General features: G+C 40.5%; 1 protein-coding gene and 1 pseudogene across 2 annotated transcripts in view; one reads left to right on the top strand and one right to left on the bottom strand.

Moving 5' to 3' along the window:
- The window catches only part of megf10 (multiple EGF-like-domains 10), a 74,657-nt gene extending 73,785 nt beyond the window's left edge, over nt 1–872 (bottom strand). The window contains exon 1 of the mRNA XM_079660178.1: nt 621–872. The gene's annotated coding sequence lies outside the window, so the exon portion shown is untranslated. The remainder of the gene's footprint in view (nt 1–620) is intronic.
- A 6,073-nt stretch (nt 873–6,945) lies between these two features.
- Nucleotides 6,946–25,429, top strand: LOC307024539 (E3 ubiquitin-protein ligase TRIM39-like; annotated as a pseudogene). Its single transcript, XR_013810594.1, has 2 exons — nt 6,946–7,384; nt 23,702–25,429. The product of XR_013810594.1 is annotated as an E3 ubiquitin-protein ligase TRIM39-like (transcript).
- Nucleotides 25,430–27,036: the final 1,607 nt, after the last annotated feature.

Raw genomic sequence — 27,036 nt, 5'->3', positions numbered from 1 at the left:
AAAAACACAGAGACCGAGATCTACTTAAGGAAAATCTTAATTGTGTGTGTGTGTGTGTTTGTGTGTGTGTGTGTGTGTGTGCCCAGTTTAACAATAACTGAGGGGACTAAACCCCCTTAAGCTATAGGCTGAGTGCTGCTTTGTTCAGCCTCATAATAAGCATTGAACAACAACATGGAACAACTACTACATATCCAGCTTTGATAATATATACATTATCATTGTTAATTATTGCCTAATTGGCTGATCATGCTGGATATGTAAAGCCATAGAAGCACTCTGAAAAGTACACTGCATTAAATATCCTTTTTTTAATGCAGTGAGCTACATATGACAAATATAAGACAGTGTAAAGGCTACACATAGAATATATATATATGGATAAATTGGCTGAATTATCAAACTAAAAGCTACCTATTTTACCCACTTTTTAACCAAAATGTATATTTTCCTCCATTTCTCTGAGTCTTTTTTACACTTTGTTCATATGCTTCCTCAGCTTTAAAAAAAAAAACGACAACTTCCACTGAGCATTGATGATGTGAACATGAAACAAAACGTACACAATCAGCAGCCAGACATGCAGGTAGACTGGCTGCTTTCTGAAGAGAAATGTTTACCTGATCTATGAGACAACAGTGATCCTCATGGACCCTCCTCAGTGCAGATGGTGATATATCCAGTGGAGTTTGTACAGTTAGAGATGAAGGATTGTAGTGTGTTCCTCCTTAGAGCCCATCAGAAACAAAGCTGAAGTCATGAAGCTGTGTTCAGTCTCTCCGGCAGCGGATCATCTATCTATGGACAAACTTTCCCTATTCTCCAAACACACTGGCTGCACTGCTGCCGTGACGTCACCAGCCTCTCCACCAATCACGGGCTGTCTAAGTCCTGCATGTTTCTATTGAAATAAAGGTAATAGTACATATTTATCTGCAACCATATATAACAAACATGTGTCTTTAAAGTAAGAATACGCCAACAAATATATTTTTTAACTGACAGATTTAGTTAAAATCCCAAATATCTACATTTACAAATCTGAAAGGAGTTTTGCAGGACAGAAATAGTCAGGGGAGTCAAAGAAAGGAGAAATACTTCAAACGTATTTACAAACTTATTTCTGACTTTCAGTGCTTTTGTTGCAATAGCTGCAAATTCACAGTTCCATAATGTGTTTGTTTTTATGGTATAAATGTTGAAAAGGTTGTGTCACAGCGCCCTCTGTTGGCTGAATGCACAACTGCAGTACAGTCATACAGTATGAATCAGGTGCAGGGGCGGATCTAGAAAAATATTCATGGGGTGGCAGGAGATTTTGAGGGGTGGCATCCCACTCAATAACATAGGTGACATTATTGAAAGAAGGGCAGAAAATGTTGACAATAATTTATATATCTGGCTACCTTTCTCATGTTTTTAAGGTTTCCCAAAACCGGAGAGAGCAGGAGGCAGTGGGAAGTTGCAGTGGGAAGTTGCCCTCAGAAGGGATGGTTTTGTTTCCTTTGGACACTTCAGGAGTGAGGACTTTGACAGGACGGGGCAGACTGTCCGGCTTAAAGATGGTGTTGTGCCAACAATATTCAACTTCCCAGCTCATCTTCAAGGGTATGTGTATCATTGGCCAACAAGAATTCAAGGTGTATAAGATTGATATATAAATATGTGATTAAATGTCACACTTTAGTTTTTCTTTCTGCAAGTTTAGGAATAAATAATGTGTTGTGTATTACAGCAGATATTTTTTTGACACCAGCAGGATCAATACACTGATCAGGAAAACTGGGTCTGTCGTCGGCATCAAGCTGGACCCCTTTGAAGCTGTGGTGGAGAGAAGGACACTGAACAGGCTGTTGTCCATCATGGATAAGCTGAGGCTGGACGATGATTGATTGTTGGTGTGCCATCAAACAGATATTTACAAGCTATCACTTGGCAGTAATGAACATGTAACATGATTTCTTTGATTTATTAAAAGACCATCTTGTGGCTTCACAAACCGGTTTCCTCTCCTTTTTTCATTTGCCCGGTTGTTTTGTATTTTGTTACTTCCCTTTGGTTCCCCTAGTACAGTATTTTTTTATTTTTTGCTTCAAAGTACAGTTGCAACTCGAATCCGTTTCTCTAAGAACAGAGGGTTTAAGTGGTTAATTGGATTTGGCCATTTTAGGTGATGCTTGTTGAATGTGAGGTGTTGTACATGTGTCACCGTGTGTCTTATTGGTTTTGTGTTATACTGTATTTTATTGTGTGCAGCTGATCCTTATCTCCAAGACACATTTAAAACAAAATAACCTTGAACCTTGAAGCCCCATCTCTCCCCACCTGCCCCTGCTTCCTACATCCCCTCCACACCACACCAAGTTGTTCTTCTAGGGCTTTTTTCAACTACAAGAACTCAGCGCACCGTGCTGTGAAGTGGTAACGTATTTCAAAGGTTATGGATTTGTTTACAAATCTAGAAACTAAATAAAAAACTAGGACGATATGAAGATCTCATGTCAAAAATAATTGTGATAAATGAGACAGAACTGGCCTGTCTGTGAGCACATTTTATGTTGGTTTGGTTCTTCTGATAAAGGTGTGAATATCTAAATAATATACCACCATATGCTATTGTCATTAGTTGTGTTCCTGTTCTTCAAGCTAAGGCATTGCTAAATTAACAACTCTTGGCTTACAGAGTGGTAACATGAGATCTATTTTTATATATAAAATATAAATATATTTTAATTTTATAATTTATTTTAAATATATAATAAATATAAATATTATACGGACGGTAAATATTTAATATAAATACCTTAAAATAGGCATTTTCCACCGAGAATAAAACGAAGGTCGGCCATGTTTTTCTTTTCTGCAGGGAAAAAATTGAAGATCACGTGAATAGTGAAAAAAAAGGTAGGGATCCTACAATTTCAGAGGCGTTTTTGTAGAAATACTACGTCCCAAGTTGTGGACCAACGTAGTTATTACAAGTTTTTTTGTGAGACTGGGTTGAAATTGCAGGGCCGTAGCCATGGAGTTAACATTGGGGGTGACCAAAAATTAAATCAAAATTTGAATACTAATTTCCTGCCATTCTAAAGGAACATATTAAAAAATTCACTAACACATAGGATACTTTAAAACCTGTTAATTAATAAAGTACAACTATAACCATCATCATATTAAAGCATTTCAATCCATAGAAAGGTCTGTGCCACGCAATTTCAGTAGAAACAGGAACATTTTATTTCCCTTTTGTTTTACAGTCACGACTTGCACTAGCTGCTTGCCACTCAATCAAAAATCAAAAGACCCCAACTTCCTCCCAGACACCCGCCCAAAAAGCATTTTGAGCGTATCTGAATATTGGGGGGGATGTGTGTCCCCCAATGTATATGGTATATGGCTACGACTTGACGCGTAAATAAAGTAGATGATCTCTGTGAGAGTAATGATGATAAGTACCGTGACTTCTGCAGACCAAAAACAAAAGACATGTATTAATATTTGTACATTTATGAAAATTGATCTGATATGTGAATTTATTTTAACCTCATGCACTTTACTGTGACCTTTCTAGTTGGATGCAAACTGCATTTCGTTGTACTCTTTGCAATGACAATAAAGTTTGATCTAATCTAATGTAGCTGGAGAGGTGCCAGCTCGCCTCATATGCACCAAACCCAACTAACCCCATCTGACACCTCTCCATTAGTGCATGTGTATAGGGCCTGTTTGTGCACGCATGTATTTTTGCCAATAATTAAAGTAAATAATAGTTAATAACTAAACATAATTTGTTGCATGTATAATGTCTATAGCATAACGATAGCTAATTTTCTAAATGAATGGTTGTCTTTACGTGACTGATTATGTGTTAGTATGAATAACATAATTATGAAATCTGCCATTGTGATGAAGTCCAGGATAATTTGTTGATGGAGTGGTGACAGGTTCTGAAAGATACTGTAAAAGGGTTCAATGTTTTAAACTGATGCCATATACTTGACAGATATTTGAGTTTGGTTTGTGAAACCTTCACACTATGGGAGCCTACTTCACCTCTTTAACAATATCTTAGTTAATAATTTCACTCACCCACTATAACCTTTATTCCAGCAATAACCTCTTAAGCCCCACGGACCCGGTGCCGGGCCCGAAATCGCGTCATTTGCAGGAAACAACATCTAAGGAACCTTAATATTTAATAAACTATGAATATTTTATATCCATATAATGGGAAAAAACTCATTTAACTGATCTTTTTCATTTTCTTTTTTCAAAAAAAACACACAATGCTAACAGTGAGCCTATGAATTAGCCCCGAGCAAAAAATGCTAACCTATTACTGCACCGAAAATCACTCCTAGCTACCTTATTACTTATCCTAGCTGCACATCCAACACATTGTTTATGATCATGAAGACACAGAATCTAACGGTGCCCACCTCAACACTGAAAGATACAAACTCGCGACGTTATCAACAAAAACTTACATCAAAACATGTGGCGCTAGGTAGCCTACAACGCTAACATGGCTTACCTTGGTTTTGTCTGGTCAAAACTGGTCTTCAATGACATTAAAACGATAACAACGATGATGTAGTTAATCCATAGGTTAATATCCAATGTGGCTGTGTCCCCTTTGAAATGTTCTGATAACCTATAAGCAATAAAACTGCAATTCCGTTTTCAAAGAGTAGAGCAGACCATTCCTACGCTCTGTAGGAAGATTGAATGCGCAAAGACGCCATCTGTTTTTTTAACATGATTGTGTGCGGGACGATTTCCCTTCGATTCTATTGGCTCTAACGGTCAGAAAGAGATGTCACATGTCAAAATCGAGCAAGGGGGGCCAGAGATAAGGAAAATCCACCCAAATGGCCCCAGAAGAGGTTTTTTTTTTGCTAAATCTGTCTAAAAAGGTCAAATATCACTTGTTTTGCATCAATCTTGATACAGGGTACTTATTATATGTTGTACTTTGGATTCCTAAAGCTTTTAGTCTACTAACCCATCATCCAAGGTTAGTTTTCCCCAGTGGCGAGCCGTCAGGGCCCTCTAGGCCCTCTGTGAGGGCCTAAGATATTCTAAAAAATAATATTTAAAAACATTACAAAAATATATTATTTTTTTTAAATATATATTTTTTAAATATTATTTTTGTTATATTTTTCCTTAGTTTTACCGAAAAAAACTTGATTTAATTGTATTTACAATTTAATTTCCAAAGAAATAAATCCTTCGAATCTGCCTGTTCAGTCTCTGTTTGAATGTGAAGGGTTACATGAAAGAAGCTCGTCTGGCCATCTCTGCGATTCACAGAGGGCCCGCTATAGTAACTGAACGTGAGAGTAATGTCAAATGACAGTACAATTGACCTTTCGCAAAGCCACGCCCCTAAATGCCCGTTGTCCAATCATATTCGATCACGTGCGCGGCTCTCCCTGTGGAAGTCCGACAAGCTTAGCGTTCAAATTCATTGCGAAAATGGTGAAGCGTTGTGCTTATGGTCTTTGCAAATCGGATAGCAGATATTCCATAAGCTTAGGGGGAGGGGGGGTGATATTTTTACCCGTTTCCTAAACCCAAAACCCGAGAGGAGAGATGCCGCCAGTGGATAAAGAAATGCGGCAGGCCCCATGCCCAGCTGAATATGGCGAATATTAACAAACACAAATACGTTTGCTCGAAGGTAAATACGTGCTAACGTAGCTAGCTAGCTAGCAAAGATTACATTCACAAATTAACTAACTAATTTAATTAACTAATTTCACTAACGAACGTTAGCTAAAGTCACACGACTACAGCTGTAAGCTGTGTGCTTATAGGCCGTTTTGACCATGTATATCACTTGATGCATAATAATGTCTGAACAGCTGAGCTCCGTTATTAGTCTGTGGTCAAAGTACAAACAAGAAAGCCAACAGGCAATCATTCATTTATATTTTGCTTTAATCTTTGTAGCATTTTGTTAATGGAAAGCCTACTGCCGACTTCCCTAATCCTGCTGCACAAGTGGGCACCCCGACCCCCACAAAGGAACAACAAGGTGGATGCAGAAAGCCACCAAGGAAACGGTAGTTAACTTTAGACAAACTACAACATTTAATGCCTCTTGTGATAGTATTGTTTTATTCCAAAATAATAATAATAATTCCGTCGAATTTGACATACGGCTCAGTGGTTTTTCACTCTTGCACTGCGACCTGTATGCAAGTGCCTCTATTGATGTTGTGCCTCCCTCTTTTCTAATGTTTATACTGTGGATATAACCCTCCATAGCGTATTGTAGCCCCTTTTGTCGGGACCTGGAGGATATTGCTGCGTTATTGCTCCAAAATGAGTCTGTTAAGGCGACTCCGACGTTACGGAGACACTCCATTATGGCTTTGTTTAACGCATCTGGCTCTCAGCTTGTCGGACTAGCAACAGTAACCAAGGGGGGCGTGGCTTTGCGAAAGGTCAGGCCAATCATATCTTCCCTCTAAATGGGTGGGTTTTATTATCGCGGACTTTATGACAAGTTCCGCCCGCTGTGAAACTTTTTTCTTGTTTCCAAAGCAACAACAACTTCCTGACAACAGCGTGAACTCGCCTTCAAAATAAAAGCATGCAAAATTACACTTAAGACATAAAACTGCAACGAAAGTAACAAACACAATGCAACATCATTTTCAATTTCAAAAAACACAAATTGGGTTCACAGGTGTTGTTTTGTGTGGTAGAGGGTCGCTTTCATTGATGCGTTTTGCACCCCAGGCCGTTGTTTTGATATTCCGCTGAAGTATACGCTGTGACGTAATAACAATTTTTTCCCCTTCATTTCGAGGGAAGGGGTGGGGGTCAGAGGGCCTAGTTATAAAGCTCACGGCTTGCCACTGGTTTTCACTATAAGTACAAAATATGTTTTGAACGGACACTATAATTTACAGTTTTTTACTGTGTTCAATCAGAATTTTCTTTAAAATAAAAAACATCTATATTGATTCTGACTTTTCTACATCCAACTCACAGGTTTATCATTACTTTGAGAAAAAAGATTATTAATTTAACCCTTTTAGAAGGGAAGATATGGTCATTTGTTCTGGGAATGTCATTTTCGAGCCTGAAACCTGAAAAACAGGCTGAGACACTCCCTGAGTTACATGAGAGGAGACAGCGTTCAGCAGAGGAGGCGTGACAGAGCTCCTCCCTCACCTGACACACCTGAGATAAACCAGGAAACAGTTTGTTATTCTCCCTCACTGCAGAGAGACAGACGGACTGAAAAACAGACGATCAGATTCACCTTCAGACCAAACCAACAACTTCCTCTGAGTTCAGCTACAGGAGAGAAAAGTGGAAACTACAACACTGCTGCTTCAACCTGCGGACCCTCCACCCCCTGAAGGTGAGTCTGACTCCAAACAATACTCAAATGGCGCTTTTCCACTGCAGGACCTAGCACGGCTTGGCAGGGTTTAGTTTGGCCTTGGTAGGCCATGCTCACTTTAAAGGTCCCATGTCATGGCCATTTCTACTGATCATAATTCCATTGTTGAGGTCTACTAGAACAGATTTACATTGTTCAATGTTCCAAACTCACATTGGTTTCTCATCCAGCATCTCTGTACAGTATGTGTATTCACTCTCTGTCCTAAACGGCTTGTTGGAGCTCCTGCCCCCCCTCCCTCCCTATGAGCCCACTATGCTCTGATTGGTCAGCTCGCCCACTCTGTTCTGATGAGTCCACCACCGTTACAGCGGAACATCAGTGATTATGTGTTACAATGGCGTTAGCAACCAGAAAATGACACCAGTAATGACAAACAGATGAGAATGCTGCGTGGGGTCTGGGTGCCGTGTTGGCGGGACGTTGCGGGGCTCGCTGCTCCGCCCTTTGAGGCTCGAGGAGCGGACAGTGTGAGCTGGATTACTGGTCTCGTTTCCTGGTTGCTGCGTGGGGTCTGTGAGACTCAGCCTGAGCGCACACACACACACACAGCCTGGCTGTTCGCCAAACACTCACAGCCTGAGAAAAGATAAGGCAGTCAGTGTATGTGCCGGCGAAACTCCGCGCAGTAGCGCGGCTGAGAAAAGACAAGGCTGAGTGAGTGTTTCTCCGCGATCCCAACTCGTCTATGACCAACGTTCAGGTAGCTTTATGCTCGACGCTAAAGGTCCCCGCACTGCGTTCGATAGTGTTGCAAGGGATCCTGCTGTATGAGGAGCTCCACGGATTGCTCCATTTGGATATGGTGACGTCACTGTACCCAGAAAGAAAGAAATGGAAAAAGAAAGTGTTAGAGTTTTACTCGCTACAGGGTGCACTTTGAGGGTTTGTGACTCTGCAGACCGTTTACATGCAGACAAAGCTACATAACACCCAAGGGGACGGGTAATAACCAGAAAAGCATGACATGGGACCTTTAAGCTGCGTTTCCATTACAGTTAGTAACTGGGGTAGTTAACGACGCAGTGTAGGCGGGGCGATCGTTTATTTGGTTCTTGGTATGTGGCTTTTTATCACAGCAAGGAGGTATAGTGTTGTCCTTTTGTATGTGTATCGTGCTTTATTATAGACAACTCAAAGAGTATGTCACAACATTACAGGAGGCAAACTTTGTTTCGGAAAAGGCTGCGTATAGCAAGACGAAATACAGAAGAAAAATAACAGGAGAGTTTGGGCAATCATACAACATGTGTATACATGTGTTTGTTAAGTGATTTAAAAAATGTTTTTATCAGAATTGACTATTTCATAAATATTTGAATTTCAAGCACCTGTATACTGCCCCATAATAAGAACATTTGAGAAAATAACAGATCATGAAAAGAAAATCTTTCTAATAAATTAAGGTCTGTTTTGTTTGTTTAGATCTACTGTTAATGGTGGGGTAGGTAAGTTTGAGAAACCGGCTCGAGATACACTTTGTTATATTCCATGGAATGCTCTCAACATCCCGATAGCAATGAATATCTGAAGTGCTTTGACAAAAAATACATTAAAAAAATTTCATCTGTGGAAGCCGTGGCGCTCTAACAAGCACGACCAATCATCTGAGCCGGCCCGGCTAAAGTAACTGGATGGCCTACCTGCCTGTCAGCCTTCCATCTGTGCACAAACTTACCTCGTGCCCTCATTGGTCATGTGCGCGTTCGTGTGTGTTGGAGGAGGGGCTCTGTAAGGAAGTGGCAGATTTGTTCCGGCTGTGTATTTTCAAATTCTAGCGCACTCGAGCTGGTTTCTCCAAAATTACCTACCCCACCTTTAACACAGAGGAAATCACGATACAAATACTTGTTACAAACAAACAGTTTAATCATCAAACAAGTGCAAATAACAAAGCAAACTATAAACATAAATACAACCGTTCCTGCTGGGCCCGGTTCAGCTCCTGCTGGGCCAGATCTGCACTGTGCATCTCCCTCAGGACTGTGAGGTGCTCCTCTCCTTGTTTCCTCTTGCCTGGAAGACAATAAGATACACTTCTTTTTTTTTTAAATCACCATAGGGAAATTCAGGTGTCATAGCAGCAACAGCAATAAGAATGAAAAACACAGGACAGGTACAGGTCACGTAAGGATATAATAATAAAATATATAAGTATAAACAGAACAACGGTAAGGATGAACTAAAGACGGTTCTGGCCCTAGATGTTTACAATGATTGTGAAAGTGAATTACATTATGTCCAGCCAGTTGATAATGAATATAAATCTATGTATGAGTATATGTATAAATATACAGTCATGAAGTAAATGGATAATTAAAAATTAATTTAAGTATGAACAATTATGAGACCAGTTTAAAGTGCAAAAATACTTAACAATGAAGAATATACAAGAATATATTAGGATGTCACACAATTTTACTAGCTGCAACATTAATAGTGATTCTTACCACTTTTACTTTTGGTACGTTACTTTACTTGTAAAAGATTATTTCCACACATTGGTATTGCTTATTTTACTTACTGACGATGATCTAAAGTTGAAAAAAAGTCACAATTCCAGTCGTTTTGCCATGCCTATTTCTTACTTAACTCTAGAAAACTGGACGTAAACATTGGTACATATGGTGTTAGCAAACAATAGCTCTTGCTAATGCTATCTGTGCTAACCGTAGCTCTTCGGGGCTCCATAAAAGCATGGGTTGTCGAACATAAATGTAAGGATAAAATAGGCATGTTTGTTAGAAATGAGCTTTACAATAAATAGGGACACAACGCTTTCAAGCAAAGAACAGAGAGTTAGCAAAAACGTACCATCCTGCAGCCGTTGCCGAGTCCAGGCGTCGTTTCGCGTTGCGACGTCGAGCTCCCGCTGTATTTTTTCATGCGCAACGAGATGGAGTAACGTCTGTACCTCGTCAAATGACCACGGCGTGTTTTTTTTGTTGCTGCCATTTATTTATGGGTTTGTTTAACGGTAGTTTGTCTGTTTTAAAAATGGTGCTTATGCAACGCTTGGGGACTGTCTCGGGCAACGATTTTTACGATTCTCTCTGACCAATCAGCAGTCGGGAGTGTTTACGTCACTAGTTTAGCATATTCAGCTCGGTTGTTGGCTCGGTAGGAACCTCGATTTTCGAGGACCAGAAAAAAAGTTAAAAAGTACCTGTGAGCCGGAACTACCCCTAGTGGAAAAGCAAAAAAAAGTGGGCCGGGCCAAACTAAACCGTGCTAAGCCGTGCTAGGTCCTGCAGTAGAAAAGCAAAAAAAGTGAATTTCAGTGAAGTCACTAGAGGAGGGGGAGGGGAGCCATGACTGACTGTATACTCCTGTCTGCTGTGTTTCAGCTTCACTCGGAGACAACATGGCTTCCAGGTTAGAGGAAGATCTCTGCTGTCCTATCTGTCAGGAAGTCTTTAGAGATCCTGTCATCCTGTCCTGCTGCCACAGCGTCTGTAAAGCCTGTCTGCAGACCTGGTGGGATGGGAAAGAAGTAAAGGAGTGTCCAGTTTGTAAGAGAAAACATTCAAAGGAATTCGTTCCTCCCAACTTTGCTTTAAAGAACCTGTGTGAGACCTTCTTACTGGAGAGAGATCAGAGATCTCCAGAGGCTCTCTGCAGTCTGCACTCTGAGAAACTCAAACTCTTCTGTCTGGACCATCAGCAGCCAGTGTGTCTCATCTGCAGAGATTCAAAAACACACAAAAACCACAGAATCACACCCATCGATGAAGCTGCTCATGATCTCAAAGAGGAGCTCCAGAAAGCTCTGCAGCCCTTTCAGGAGAAACTGAAGCTCTTTGGAGAAGTTAAAGTGAAGTTTGATCAAACAGCAGGACACATGAAGGTCCAGGCTCAACACACAGAGACGCAGATTAAGGAGCAGTTTAAGAAGCTTCACCAGTTTCTAGAAGAGGAAGAGGAGGCCAGGATGGCTGCACTGAGGGAGGAAGAGGAGCAGAAGAGGAAGATGATGGAGGAGAAGATGGAGGCTGTGAGCAGAGAGATAACAGCTCTTTCACTCACAGTCAGAGCCACAGAGAAGGAGCTGAGAGCTGAAGACGTCTCCTTCCTGCTGAACTACAAGGCTGCAGTGGAGAGGCTGCAGCGCCCCCTGCTGGAGGCTCCACAGCTGCCCTCAGGAGCTCTGATAGACCAGGCCAAACACCTGGGCAACCTCAGCTTCAACATCTGGAGCAAGATGAAGGACATGGTGTCCTACTCTCCTCTCATCCTGGACCCAAACACTGCTAATCCAAGACTCTTCCTGTCTGAAGATCTGACCAGAGTGAGACTAGGAGAGAGACAGAAACTTCCTGATAACCCAGAGAGGTTTGATAAACACCTCTTTGTCCTGGGCTCTGAGGGCTTTGACTCAGGGACTCACAGCTGGGATGTCCAGGTTACAGACAGTACATACTGGCTACTTGGTGTGTTAGCAGAGTCTGTCCCGAGGAAGGGAGACATACGGTCTGGATTCTGGAGAATAGCTTTCTCTCAAGGTAAATACTCAGCACGGTCACCACCAGCTCCACACACTCCTCTCAGTCTGCAGAAGAAGCTCCAGAGGGTCAGAGTGAATCTGGACTGGAACAGAGGAAAGCTGTCGTTCTCTGATCCTGACACTAACACACACATACACACTTTCACACACACTTTCACTGAGAAGATGTTTCCATACATTTACACTGAGGAGGAAGTGAAGATATTACCGCTGAAGGTGTGTGTGACAGTCGATCAGAGCAGGTAGAGATAAACATCTCTTAAAGGGATCGTTCACTGACCTCTGAACCTGTCCTCCTGCTGGCTCTTTATTCTAAACATGTTTTTATTCTTGTTGTTATTGAGTTTGATAATCTGCTTTTTGATCATACTGTCAACCTTTCTTAAATTGAAACACGTGCATTTAGCTGACACTTTTATCCAAGTAACATCATGTTCATCAAATATGCTGAACTGCTTCCTTTAGAGGAAATAAGAGATATATATTCTTTACATTTGAAATGATCTCACCCAGATTCAGATCTTTATGTCAGGTTATAGTTCAACCTTCTCTGTTTTATTGATTCTATGTCGTTATAAATTGTTAATTTGTTATTTGTGCATGATGGGAAAATAAATAATATATTTAATCCAACTGCGAGTTTGAGCAGCGAATCATTTATCAGATCCAAAATTAAATGCATTTTTTATTAGATTTATTACGTTCAATTTTAAACTTGTATAATTATATAAAACATACAGAGTTACTTGGTTTAAATGAACTCCATGACAGACCTCTTCATCAGGGAATAAAATAAAATTTTAAAGAGATTTCTAAGTCTTTAAATACAGAGTAAATGTTAAACCCAGCTTTCCCAGGAGAAGCCTAAACAGAGAGGGCGACCCATTGCTGTTCAGCGTGGATTATCAAATGCACACGTTTATAAACTCTAAAGGATTTAATCTCAATCTAAAATACTGATTTCTTGGCAGCGGTGTGTTATCGAGTATTAACAACCTCTTAAACTTCTAATTTGACCAATCAGAGTTGAGTATTCAGCTAAGACAATATAATAATATATAGTAAAGTAAAATATATAATGGAGAAGATAAAGTAATGTGTGCACTACTTCAATATATAAAAACATGCATGTTCAATAGAGTTATTCATTCATATTAATAATGATGTCACTCAGATTATTAAAGCAGCAACAATCACATTTAATGAGAAAAGAGCAAACAGATGTTACAATGCTGTCAAATAATAAACAAACTAACATTTCTGATTAAATCAGTTTCACAAGAACAGAGGTTTCTTCAGACTGAAAACAAGTTGCTTCTTTTCCTCATTGTATTCATGTTTATTTCCTCACTGACATGACGCGTCTCAGAATAAAAAGTAGGAATAGTAGAGTCTGTTGAAACTTGGCTTGGTCGTGATTGGTCTAAAATACAGAGAGTTGTCAATCACCATCAGAATGCTTCAGCTAATTCAGAATGCTGCAGCCAGACTGGTCTTCAACCTCCTCCTGTTCTCCCACTACTCCTCTGCTCCTCTCCTCCACTGGCTGACAGCCAGAGGTGGGAAGTAGTGGAGTACAAATACTTTGTTTCTGTACTTAACTTATTTGTTCTGGTATCAGTACTTTACTCCACTATTTATTTTTCTGACAACTTTTTACTTTGACTTCTTACATTTTGAACACAAATACCTGTACTTTCTACTTCTTACATGTTGAACACAAATACCTGTACTTTCTACTTCTTACATTTTGAACACAAATATCTGTACTTTCTACGTCTTACATTTTGAACACAAGTACCTGTACTTTCTACTTCTTACATGTTGAACACAAATATCTGTACTTTCTACTTCTTACATTTTGAACACAAGTACCTGTACTTTCTACTTCTTACATTTTGAACACAAATACCTGTACTTTCTACGTCTTACATGTTGAACACAAATACCTGTACTTTCTACTTCTTACATTTTGAACACAAGTACCTGTACTTTCTAATTCTTACATGTTGAACCCAAATACCTGTACTTTCTACTTCTCACATTTTCCAAACAGGCTGGTTCCTTTAGTCTGAATGTGTGTTTGGTGGCGTGATCATTATTATTTAGAGTCATTGCGTGCCTATTGATTTGAACACGGTCCGTGTATCCATCATTTCCTGGTCTTCTCTAAAGAAGAGGGACCAATGAAAACGTTGTCATGTTGCCGTTGTTCAGCATGGAAACATTCATCAGCTAACAATGACATTATTGTTCTATTAATATAAAGGGAGGTCAGGTACTCTTTAAAACAGCTGCTAGTTATGGGTACTTTTTACTGAAGTACATTTCAAAGCCTCTTTACTTTTACTTGAGGAAAGAAGTTTAGTCAGTACTTCTACTTTCACCAGAGTATTTTTAAACACGAGTATCTGTACTTCTGCTTGAGTAAAGGATGTGTTTACTTTTGCCATCTCGGCTGCCAGTTAATTCAATAATCCAATTCAAGACACTGGTGCTGGCCTTGGTTAAACTCCAGCTCGTCCAGCTCGTGCATCAGCCAATCAGATTGCTGCTCCCACTGTGAGTGTGACCCAGGTAACCCCCAAAAACACACTATCCTGGCTCCGAAATCAGAATCAGAATCAGTTTTATTACCAGGTAGGTTGATACGTACGAGGAATTTGACTTGGTGTCGTGGTGCATACATAAAAAAAACAAAAAAAAAAACACAACTATTTTAGGAAAAATATAATAATATTAAAAAAAATACAAAAATATAGTAAAGTAAAAAAGAAAGTAGCCTATTTACATTGAAATAGAATGGAATAAAATATGTGCAGTAATAATAAAAGACCAGATATTGTGTACATTGTGTGCATTAATGTGATGCAGAGAGTCTGCGTCGTGGCTGAGGGAAAGTGTCAGTGCATGAATGGTGGAACGAGCTCCTCATTGACATCAGTGTTGGAGCTATATAGCTCTTCTGACCTTAGCTGGCATGTGGGTATATATTAATGCTGCCCATTATGGGCACAAGCAATTTTCACCCATTTATTAATTATATGTTTTAAATTGGAGTGTTCCTATCCCCTAAACCTCCAGGGATGTACACAGTTTAATACTGGCAACTTCTTATGGGAAAAATCCGAAAACGTCTTTTAAAACTACAATTCCCAGTAGAGACGTGCCATAGAGCATGTTGCAAAACACAATAGCCAGCATGTGTAGTTCTGGGGACGGGGTGGGGGAGGGGCGGACGGGGTGGACCCGTTCAAATCCAGTTTTGGACAGTCTGCCGTGGTTCCATCCCATTTCAAGTGCTGTTCGACGCTCGGTGTAACCCTCGGAGCACACTCAAACATCCAATCACAGAGCTTGAGGACGGGGTTTGTCAAGCGAAGCGGAGAGAATACTTACTTCCGGGTGTACAATTCTCTAAAGCAACTACTATGAGCTGCTCCGACCCTCGGTCCTGACGGACTCCAACTTGTGTTTATTAATCAAACAAATAAATAAACACAAGGATAATGATGTGTTGTTGTTGAGTAAATGGAGAATTGCACAGGGGAAAATAACGTATCTATGCCACAATTTTAGATGCGGATTTTGTTAAACTAATACATTTGTGCTGTGGACCTACACTATAAATTGACGGGGAAGGGGGTAGCAATAAAGATAACACCATTAAACAGTTACACAACGTAACAGAAATAATATTGATAGCAGCGTCCCTAGCAACCACCTTGGTAACAACAAAAACGTTGAATGGACACAATTTCCTGAAGTAATCTTCGTAATAACTAGCAAACTAAAAATCATGGACATCTACTGCACAAATAATCTGAAATAAGAACTCATATTTCTCGCATCAAATGACATCAAAACGTATTTTAATGGCCAAACTAACCTTAAAATAGGCATTTTCCACCGAGAATAAAACGAAGGTCGGCCATGTTTCTTTTTTTCTGCAGGGAGAAATTTGAAGATCACGTGACATAGACGCCAGCCATTGGAATGAATGGTGAAAAAAAAGGTAGGGATCCTACAATTTCAGAGGCGTTTTTTTGTAGAAATACTACATCCTACGTTGCGGACCAACGTAGTTATTACACGTTTTTTTGTGAGACTGGGTTGAAATTGCAGGGCCGTAGCCTTGGAGTCAACATTGGGGGTGACCAAAAATTAAATCAAAATTTGAATACTAATTTCCTGCCATTCTAAAGGAACATATTAAAAAATTCACTAACACATGGGATACTTTAAAACCTGTTAATGAATAAAGTACAACTATAACCATAATCATATTAAAGCATTTAAATCCATAGAAAGGTCTGTGCCACGCAATTTCAGTAGAAACAGGAACATTTTATTGCCCTTTTGTTTTACAGCCACGACTCGCACTAGCTGCTTGCCGCTCAATCAAAAATCAAAAGACCCCCAACTTCCTCCCAGACACCCGCCCAAAAAGCATTTTGAGCGTATCTGAATATTGGGGGGGATGTGTGTCCCCCAATGTATATGGTATATGGCTACGACTTGACGCGTAAATAAAGTAGATGATCTCTGTGAGAGTAATGATGATAAGTACCGTGACTTCTGCAGACCAAAAACAAAAGACATGTATTAATATTTGTACATTTATGAAAATTGATCTGATATGTGCATTTATTTTAACCTCATGCACTTTACTGTGACCTTTCTAGTTGGATGCAAACTGCATTTCGTTGTACTCTGTGCAATGACAATAAAGTTTGATCTAATCTAATCTAATGTAGCTGGAGAGGTGCCAGCTCGCCTCATATGCACCAAACCCAACTACTCCCATCTGACACCTCTCCATTAGTGCATGTGTATAGGTCCTGTTTGTGCACACATGTATTTCTGCCAATAATTAAAGTAAATAATAGTTAATAACTAAACATAATTTGTTGCATGTATAATGTCTATAGCATAACGATAGCTAATTTTCTAAATGAATGGTTGTCTTTACGTGACTGATTATGTGTTAGTATGAATAACATAATTATGAAATCTGCCATTGTGATGAAGTCCAGGATAATTTGTTGATGGAGTGGTGACAGGTTCTGAAAGATACTGTAAAAGGGTTCAATGTTTTAAACTGATGCCATATACTTGACAGATATTTGAGTTTGGTTTGTGAAACCTTCACACTATGGGAGCCTACTTCACCTCTTTAACAATATCTTAGTTAATAATTTCACTCACCCACTATAACCTTTATTCCAGCAATAACCTCTTAAGCCCCACGGACCCGGTTCCGGGGCCGAAATCGCGTCATTTGCAGGAAACAACGTCTAAGGAACCTTAATATTTAATAAACTATGAATATTTTATATCCATATAATGGGAAAAAACTAATTTAACTGATCTTTTTCATTTATTTTTTTTCAAAAAAAACACACAATGCTAACAGTGAGCCTCTGAATTAGCCCCGAGCGAAAAATGCTAACCTATTACTGCACCAAAAATCACTCCTAGCTACCTTATTACTTATCCTAGCTGCACATCCAACACATTGTTTATGATCATAAAGACACAGAATCTAACGGTGCCCACCTCAACACTGACAGATACAAACTCGCGACGTTATCAACAAAAACTTACATCAAAACATGTGGCGCTAGGTAGCCTACAACGCTAACATGGCTTACCTTGGTTTTGTCTGGTCAAAACTGGTCTTCAATGACATTAAAACGATAACAACGATGATGTAGTTAATCCATAGGTTAATATCCAATGTGGCTGTGTCCCCTTTGAAATGTTCTGATAATCTATAAGCAATAAAACTGCAATTCCGTTTTCAAAGAGTAGAGCAGGCCATTCCTACGCTCTGTAGGAAGATTGAATGTGCGAAGACGCATCTGTTTTTTTAACATGATTGTGTGCGGGACAATTTCGCTTCGATTCTTTTGGCTCTAACGGTCAGAAAGAGATGTCACATGTCAAAATCGAGCAAGGGGGGGCCAGAGATAAGGAAAATCCACCCAAATGGCCCCAGAAGAGGGTTTTTTTGCTAAATCTGTCTAAAAAGGTCAAATATATATTTTGCATCAATCTTGATACAGGGTACTTATTATATGTTGTACTTTGGATTCCTAAAGCTTTTAGTCTACTAACCCATCATCCAAGGTTAGTTTTCCCCAGTGGCGAGCCGTCAGGGCCCTCTAGGCCCTCTGTGAGGGCCTAAGATATTCTAAAAAATAATATTTAAAAACATTACAAAAATATATTATTTTTTAAAAATATATATTTTTTAAATATTATTTTTATATTTTTCCTTAGTTTTACCGAAAAAAACTTGATTTAATTGTATTTACAATTTAATTTCCAAAGAAATAAATCCTTCGAATCTGCCTGTTCAGTCTCTGTTTGAATGTGAAGGGTTACATGAAAGAAGCTCGTCTGGCCCTCTCTGCGATTCACAGAGGGCCCGCTATAGTAACTGAATGTGAGAGTAATGTCAAATGACAGTACAATTGACCTTTCGCAAAGCCACGCCCCTAAATGCCCGTTGTCCAATCATATTCGATCACATGCGCGGCTCCCTGTGGAAGTCCGACAAGCTTAGCGTTCAAATTCATTGCGAAAATGGTGAAGCGTTGTGCTTATGCTCTTTGCAAATCGGATAGCAGATATCCCATAAGCTTAGAGGGAGGGGGGGTGATATTTTTACCCGTTTCCTAAACCCAAAACCCGAGAGGAGAGATGCCGCCAGTGGATAAAGAAATGCGGCAGGCCCCATGCCCAGCCGAATATGGCGAATATCAACAAACACAAATACGTTTGCTCGAAGGTAAATACGTGCTAACGTAGCTAGCTAGCTAGCAAAGATTACATTCACAAATTAACTAACTAATTTAATTAACTAATTTCACTAACGAACGTGAGCTAAAGTCACACGACTACAGCTGTAAGCTGTGTGCTTATAGGCCGTTTTGACCATGTATATCACTTGATGCATAATAGTGTCTGAACAGCTGAGCTCCGTTATTAGTCTGTGGTCAAATTACAAACAAGAAAGCCAACAGGCAATCATTCATTTATATTTTGCTTTAATCTTTGTAGCATTTTGTTAATGGAAAGCCTACTGCCGACTTCCCTAATCCTGCTGCACAAGTGGGCACCCCGACCCCCACAAAGGAACAACAAGGTGGATGCAGAAAGCCACCAAGGAAACGGTAGTTAACTTTAGACAAACTACAACATTTAATGCCTCTTGTGATTGTATTGTTTTATTCCAAAATAATAATAATAATTCCGTCGAATTTGACATACGGCTCAGTGGTTTTTCACTCTTGCACTGCGACCTGTATGCAAGTGCCTCTATTGATATTGTGCCTCCCTCTTTTCTAATGTTTATACTGTGGATATAACCCTCCATAGCGTATTGTAGCCCCTTTTGTCGGGACCTGGAGGATATTGCTGCGTTATTGCTCCAAAATGAGTCTGTTAAGGCGACTCCGACGTTACGGAGACACTCCATTATGGCTTTGTTTAACGCATCTGGCTCTCAGCTTGGCGGACTAGCAACAGTAACCAAGGGGGGCGTGGCTTTGCGAAAGGTCAGGCCAATCATATCTTCCCTCTAAATGGGTGGGTTTTATTATCGCGGACTTTATGACAAGTTCCGCCCGCTGTGAAACTTTTTTCTTGTTTCCAAAGCAACAACAACTTCCTGACAACAGCGTGAACTCGCCTTCAAAATAAAAGCATGCAAAATTACACTTAAGACATAAAACTGCAACGAAAGTAACAAACACAATGCAACATCATTTTCAATTTCAAAAAACACAAATTGGGTTCACAGGTGTTGTTTTGTGTGTTAGAGGGTCGCTTTCATTGATGCGTTTTGCTCCCCAGGCCGTTGTTTTGATATTCCGCTGAAGTATACGCTGTGACGTAATAACTATTTTTTCCCCTTCATTTCGAGGGAAGGGGTGGGGGTCAGAGGGCCTAGTTATAAAGCTCACGGCTTGCCACTGGTTTTCACTATAAGTACAAAATATGTTTTGAACGGACACTATAATTTACAGTTTTTTACTGTGTTCAATCTGAATTTTCTTTAAAATAAAAAACATCTATATTGATTCTGACTTTTCTACATCCAACTCACAGGTTTATCATTACTTTGAGAAAAAAGATTATTAATTTAACCCTTTTAGAAGGGAAGATATGGTCATTTGTTCTGGGAATGTCATTTTCGAGCCTGAAACCTGAAAAACAGGCTGAGACACTCCCTGAGTTACATGAGAGGAGACAGCGTTCAGCAGAGGAGGCGTGACAGAGCTCCTCCCTCACCTGACACACCTGAGAAAAACTAGGAAACTAGGAAACAGTTTGTTATTCTCCCTCACTGCAGAGAGACAGACGGACTGAAAAACAGACGATCAGATTCACCTTCAGACCAAACCAACCACTTCCTCTGAGTTCAGCTACAGGAGAGAAAAGTGGAAACTACAACACTGCTGCTTCAACCTGCGGACCCTCCGTCCCCTGAAGGTGAGTCTGACTCCAAACAATACTCAAATGGCGCTTTTCCACTGCAGGACCTAGCACGGCTTAGCAGGGTTTAGTTTGGCATTGGTAGGCCATGCTCACTTTAAAGGTCCCATGTCATGGCCATTTCTACTGATCATAATTCCATTGTTGAGGTCTACTAGAACAGATTTACATTGTTCAATGTTCCAAACTCACATTGGTTTCTCATCCAGCATCTCTGTATAGTATGTGTATTCACTCTCTGTCCTAAACGGCTTGTTGGAGCTCCTGCCCCCCCTCCCTCCCTATGAGCCCACTATGCTCTGATTGGTCAGCTCGCCCACTCTGTTCTGATGAGTCCACCACCGTTACAGCGGAACATCAGTGATTATGTGTTACAATGGCGTTAGCAACCAGAAAATGACACCAGTAATGACAAAGAGATGAGAATGCTGCGTGGGGTCTGGGTGCCGTGTTGGCGGGACGTTGCGGGGCTCGCTGCTCCGCCCTTTGAGGCTCGAGGAGCGGACAGTGTGAGCTGGATTACTGGTCTCGTTTCCTGGTTGCTGCGTGGGGTCTGTGAGACTCAGCCTGAGCGCACACACACACACACAGCCTGGCTGTTCGCCAAACACTCACAGCCTGAGAAAAGATAAGGCAGTCAGTGTATGTGCCGGCGAAACTCCGCGCAGTAGCGCGGCTGAGAAAAGACAAGGCTGAGTGAGTGTTTCTCCGCGATCCCAACTCGTCTATGACCAACGTTCAGGTAGCTTTATGCTCGACGCTAAAGGTCCCCGCACTGCGTTCGATAGTGTTGCAAGGGATCCTGCTGTATGAGGAGCTCCACGGATTGCTCCATTTGGATATGGTGAGGTCACTGTACCCAGAAAGAAAGAAATGGAAAAAGAAAGTGTTAGAGTTTTACTCGCTACAGGGTGCACTTTGAGGGTTTGTGACTCTGCAGACCGTTTACATGCAGACAAAGCTACATAACACACAAGGAGACGGGTTATAACCAGAAAAGCATGACATGGGACCTTTAAGCTGCGTTTCCATTACAGTTAGTAACTGGGGTAGTTAACGACGCAGTGTAGGCGGGGCGATCGTTTATTTGGTTCTTGGTATGTGGCTTTTTATCACAGCAAGGAGGTATAGTGTTGTCCTTTTGTATGTGTATCGTGCTTTATTATAGACAACTCAAAGAGTATGTCACAACATTACAGGAGGCAAACTTTGTTTCGGAAAAGGCTGCGTATAGCAAGACGAAATACAGAAGAAAAATAACAGGAGAGTTTGGGCAATCATACAACATGTATATACATGTGTTTGTCAAACAATTAAAAAAATATATATGATCAGAATTGACTATTTCGTAAATATTTGAATTTCAAGCACCTGTATACTGCCCCATAATAAGAACATTTGAGAAAATAACAGATCATGAAAAGAAAATCTTTCTAATAAATTAAGGTCTGTTTTGTTTGTTTAGATCTACTGTTAAAGGTGGGGTAGGTAATTTTGAGAAACCGGCTCGAGATACACTTTGTTATATTCCATGGAATGCTCTCAACATCCCGATAGCAATGAATATCGAAAAAAGATGTCATCTCTGGAAGCCGTGGCGCTGTAAAAAGCACGACCAATCATCTGAGCCGGCCCGGCTAAAGTAACTGGATGGCCTACCTGCCTGTCAGCCTTCCATCTGTGCACAAACTTACCTCGTGCCCTCATTGGTCATGTGCGCGTTCGTGTGTGTTGGAGGAGGGGCTCTGTAAGGAAGTGGCAGATTTGTTCCGGCTGTGTATTTTCAAATTCTAGCGCACTCGAGCTGGTTTCTCCAAAATTACCTACCCCACCTTTAACACAGAGGAAATCACGATACAAATACTTGTTACAAACAAACAGTTTAATCATCAAACAAGTGCAAATAACAAAGCAAACTATAAACATAAATACAACCGTTCCTGCTGGGTCAGATCTGCACTGTGCATCTCCCTCAGGACTGTGAGGTGCTCCTCTCCTTGTTTCCTCTTGCCTGGAATATTGATTTTTTTTTTTTAAATCACCGTAGGGAAATTCAGGTGTCATAGCAGCAACAGCAATAAGAATGAAACACACAGGACAGGTACAGGTCACGTAAGGATATAAGAATAAAATATATAAGTATAAACAGAACAACGGTAAGGATGAACTAAAGACGGTTCTGGCCCTAGATGTTTACAATGATTGTGAAAGTGAATTACATTATGTCCAGCCTGTAAATATATGTATGAGTATGTACAAATATAAAGTCATGAAGTAAATGGATAATTACAAATGAATATAAGTATGAATAATTATGAGACCAGTTTAAAGTGCAAAAATACTTATACAAGAATATATAGGATGTCACACAATTTTACTAGCTGCAACATTAATAGTGATTCTTACTACTTTTACTTTTGGTACGTTACTTTACTTGTAACAGAGCATTTCCACACATTGGTATTGCTTATTTTACTTACTGACGATGATCTAAAGTTGAAAAAAAGTCACAATTCCAGTCGTTTTGCCATGCCTATTTCTTACTTAACTCTAGAAAACTGGACGTAAACAATGGTACATATGGTGTTAGCAAACAATAGCTCTTGCTAATGCTATCTGTGCTAAACGTAGCTCTTCGGGGCTCCATAAGAGCATGGGTTGTCGAACATAAATGTAAGGATAAAATAGGCATGTTTGTTAGAAATGAGCTTTACAGTAGATAGGGACACAACGCTTTCAAGCAAAGAACAGAGAGTTAGCAAAAACGTACCATCCTGCAGCCGTTGCCGAGTCCAGGTGTCGTTTCGCGTTGCGACATCTAGCTCCCGTTGCATTTTTTCATCCGCAACGAGATGGAGTAACGTCTGTACCTCATCAAACGACCACGGCGTGTTTTTTGTGGTTGCTGCCATTTCTTTATGGATTTGTTTAACGGTAGTTTGTCTGTTTTAAAAATGGTGCTTAAGCTTCTCTCTGACCAATCAGCAGTCGGGAGTGTTTACGTCACTAGTTTAACATATTCAGCTCGGTTGTTGGCTCGGTGGGAACCTCGATTTCCGAGGACCAGAAAAAAAGTTAAAAGTACCCGTGAGCCGGAACTACCCCTAGTGGAACATTTTAAAAAAGTGGGATGGGCCAAACTGAACGGTGCTAAGCCGTGCTAAGTCCTGCAGTGGAAAAGCACCAAAAGTGAATTTCAGTAAAGTCACTAGAGGAGGGGGAGGGGAGCCATGACTGACTGTATACTCCTGTCTGCTGTGTTTCAGCTTCACTCAGAGACAACATGGCTTCCAGGTTAGAGAAAGATCTCTGCTGTCCGGTCTGTCAGGAAGTCTTTAGAGATCCTGTCATCCTGTCCTGCTGCCACAGCTTCTGTAAAGCCTGTCTGCAGACCTGGTGGGATGGGAAAGAAGTAAAGGAGTGTCCAGTTTGTAGGGGAAAATCCTCAAATGAATACATTATTAACTTTGCTTTAAAGAACACGTGTGAGACCTTCTTACTGGAGAGAGATCAGAGATCTCCAGAGGCTCTCTGCAGTCTGAACTCTGAGAAACTCAAACTCTTCTGTCTGGACCATCAGCAGCCAGTGTGTCACATCTGCAGAGATTCAAAAGCACACACCGACCACAGATTCAGACCCATCGATGAAGCTGCTCATGATCTCAGAGAGGAGCTCCAGAAGTCTCTGCAGCCCTTAAAGAAGAAACTGAAGCTCTTTGAAGAAGTTAAAGTGAAGTTTGATCAAACAGCAGGTCACATGAAGGTCCAGGCTCAACGCACAGAGACGCAGATTAAGGAGCAGTTTAAGAAGCTTCACCAGTTTCTAGAAGAGGAAGAGGAGGCCAGGATGGCTGCACTGAGGGAGGAAGAGGAGCAGAAGAGGAGGATGATGGAGGAGAAGATGGAGGCTGTGAGCAGAGAGATAACAGCTCTTTCTCACACAGTCAGAGCCACAGAGGAGGAGCTGAGAGCTGAAGACGTCTCCTTCCTGCTCAACTACAAGGCTGCAGTGGAGAGGCTGCAGCGCCCCCTGCTGGAGGCTCCACAGCTGCCCTCAGGAGCTCTGATAGACCAGGCCAAACACCTGGGCAACCTCAGCTTCAACATCTGGAGCAAGATGAAGGACATGGTGTCCTACTCTCCTCTCATCCTGGACCCAAACACTGCTCATCCAAGACTCTTCCTGTCTGAAGATCTGACCAGTGTGAGACGAGGAGAGAGACAGGAACTTCCTGATAATCCAGAGAGGTTTGATAAATACATCTTTGTCCTGGGCTCTGAGGGCTTTGACTCAGGGACTCACAGCTGGGATGTCCAGGTTACAGACAGTACATTCTGGGTACTTGGTGTGTCAGCAGAATCTCTCCAGAGGAAGGGAGACATACGGTCTGGATTCTGGAGAATAGATTTCTATAAAGGTAAATACTCAGCATGGTCACCACCAGCTCCATCCACTCCTCTCAGTCTGCAGAAGGAGCTCCAGAGGGTCAGAGTGGATCTGGACTGGAACAGAGGAATGTTGTCGTTCTCTGATCCTGACACTAACACACACATACACACCTTCACACACACTTTCACTGAGAAGATGTTTCCATACATTCTCACTGAGGAGGAAGTGAAGATATTACCGCTAAAGGTGTGTGTGACAGTGGATCAGAGCAGGTAGAGATAAACATCTCTTAAAGGGATCGTTCACTGACCTCTGAACCTGTCCTCCTGCTGGCTCTTTATTCTAAACATGTTTTTATTCTTGTTGTTATTGAGTTTGATAATCTACTTTTTGATCATACTGTCAACCTTTCTTAAATTGAAACACGTGCATTTAGCTCACACTTTTATCCAAGTACCGGTAACATCATGTTCATCAAATATGCTGAACTGCTTCCTTTAGAGGAAATAAGAGATATATATTCTTTACATTTGAAATGATCTCACCCAGATTCAGATCTTTATGTCAGGTTATAGTTCAACCTTCTCTGTTTTATTGATTCTATGTCGTTTTTATTAGTTTTATTACAAGCAATTTTAAACTTGTATAATTATATAAAACATACAGAGTTACTGGGTTTAAATGAACTCCCTGACAGACCTGTTCGTAAGGGAATAAAATAAAAGTTTGAAAGAGATTTCTAAGTATTTAAATACAGAGTAAATGTTAAACCCAGTTTTCCCAGGAGAAGCCTAAACAGAGAGGACGACCCATTGCTGTTCAGCGTGGATTATCAAATGCACACGTTTATAAACTCTAAAGGATTTAATCTCAATCTAAAATACTGATTTCTTGGCAGCGGTGTGTTATAGAGTATTAACAACCTCTTAAACTTCTAATTTGACCAATCAGAGTTGAGTATTCAGCTAAGACGTTTAAGACAATATAATAATATATAGTAAAGTAAAATGTAAAATTAATGTGATGCAGAGAGTCTGCGTTGTGGCTGAGGGAAAGTGTCAGTGCATGAATGGTGGAACGAGCTCCTCATTGACATCAGTGTTGGAGCTATATAGCTCTTTATATTATTTAATAGTTTAACATTTATTTTCATGCTGTTTATAGTGTTTGTTGTAAATGTATTCTTAGTTAGTGTCATAAGTTAAAGTAGTTTCTATGCTTTTATTTTGAAGGCATGTTTTGGGCACTGGGTGATTAGAGCACCTGGTGTAATTGTATATATTGGAGACAGGTGGGTGGTGGGAGCCAGAGCACTTGTAGGCAAACGGTGTTTTACCAGGGTGTTTCAAGCCACACAAAGGAAAGCCATAGGAACGGCTTAAGGAAAAGAGATAGGAAACCTGTTCATTGTACTTTATTATTGGAATAAAATGCACAAATGGAGTTTCTTGTCTGGACTTGGATGATCATTGCCCTGCGTAAGATCCCCTAACTAGTGCCTCAGCGGCTGTTTTAGTTCTATAGGATTTTGGCCGCTATAATCAGGAAAGCAGAAACTCTTAATTTCTTCCCTCACAAACTGAAAACGGTTTCCATTGTATCTTGGCAATTAAATTCTTGCATAAAAAAAGCACTTAAAAAAGTTATTCTAGGCCTGGGGTTTCAAACTCAATTTCTTAGCCTGATAATAAACCTGATTCTGAGTCTGATTGATAATGTCATCATCCTAACATTTAGATAACATGATTGTTTTCTTTACATCTAAAGTAAATGACATTCAATCATAGATCAATAAGAGATGAAAATAAAGCAATGTTTCAGAAACTTAACATAATATGCAAGGGTCTTTATCTTGTTGTTTCATAAACAATGGGATCTTTAGAAAACTAATGAAACAAAAACTGGAAAATGGAAAAACTAAAAAACTGATCTCTTCCGTCATTAAAAGAACAATAAGTAAAATAAGCAAACACTTAACTCATGTAAAAACGTGTAGCGCTGGTCTAGAGCCCGGTCTCCTGAGTTCTCCAGCCGAGGACTCCACCATGAACTCTGCCTTGCCCTCGGGCCGTCCGCCCGAGACACCCATCATGGATTGTGCTTTGCCTCTGGGTTGTCGTCCCGGAGCCCCTCCACCCACCCTTTTGGATTTTTTTTGTACGTCTGGAATCCGTCCCTTGAGGGGGGGGGGGGTTCTGTCACGATTCTTGT

This window comes from Notothenia rossii (assembly GCF_949606895.1).
Source record: "Notothenia rossii genome assembly, chromosome: 11".
NCBI classification, from domain to species: domain Eukaryota; kingdom Metazoa; phylum Chordata; class Actinopteri; order Perciformes; family Nototheniidae; genus Notothenia; species Notothenia rossii.
This window is presented reverse-complemented; position numbering and strand designations above follow the sequence as displayed.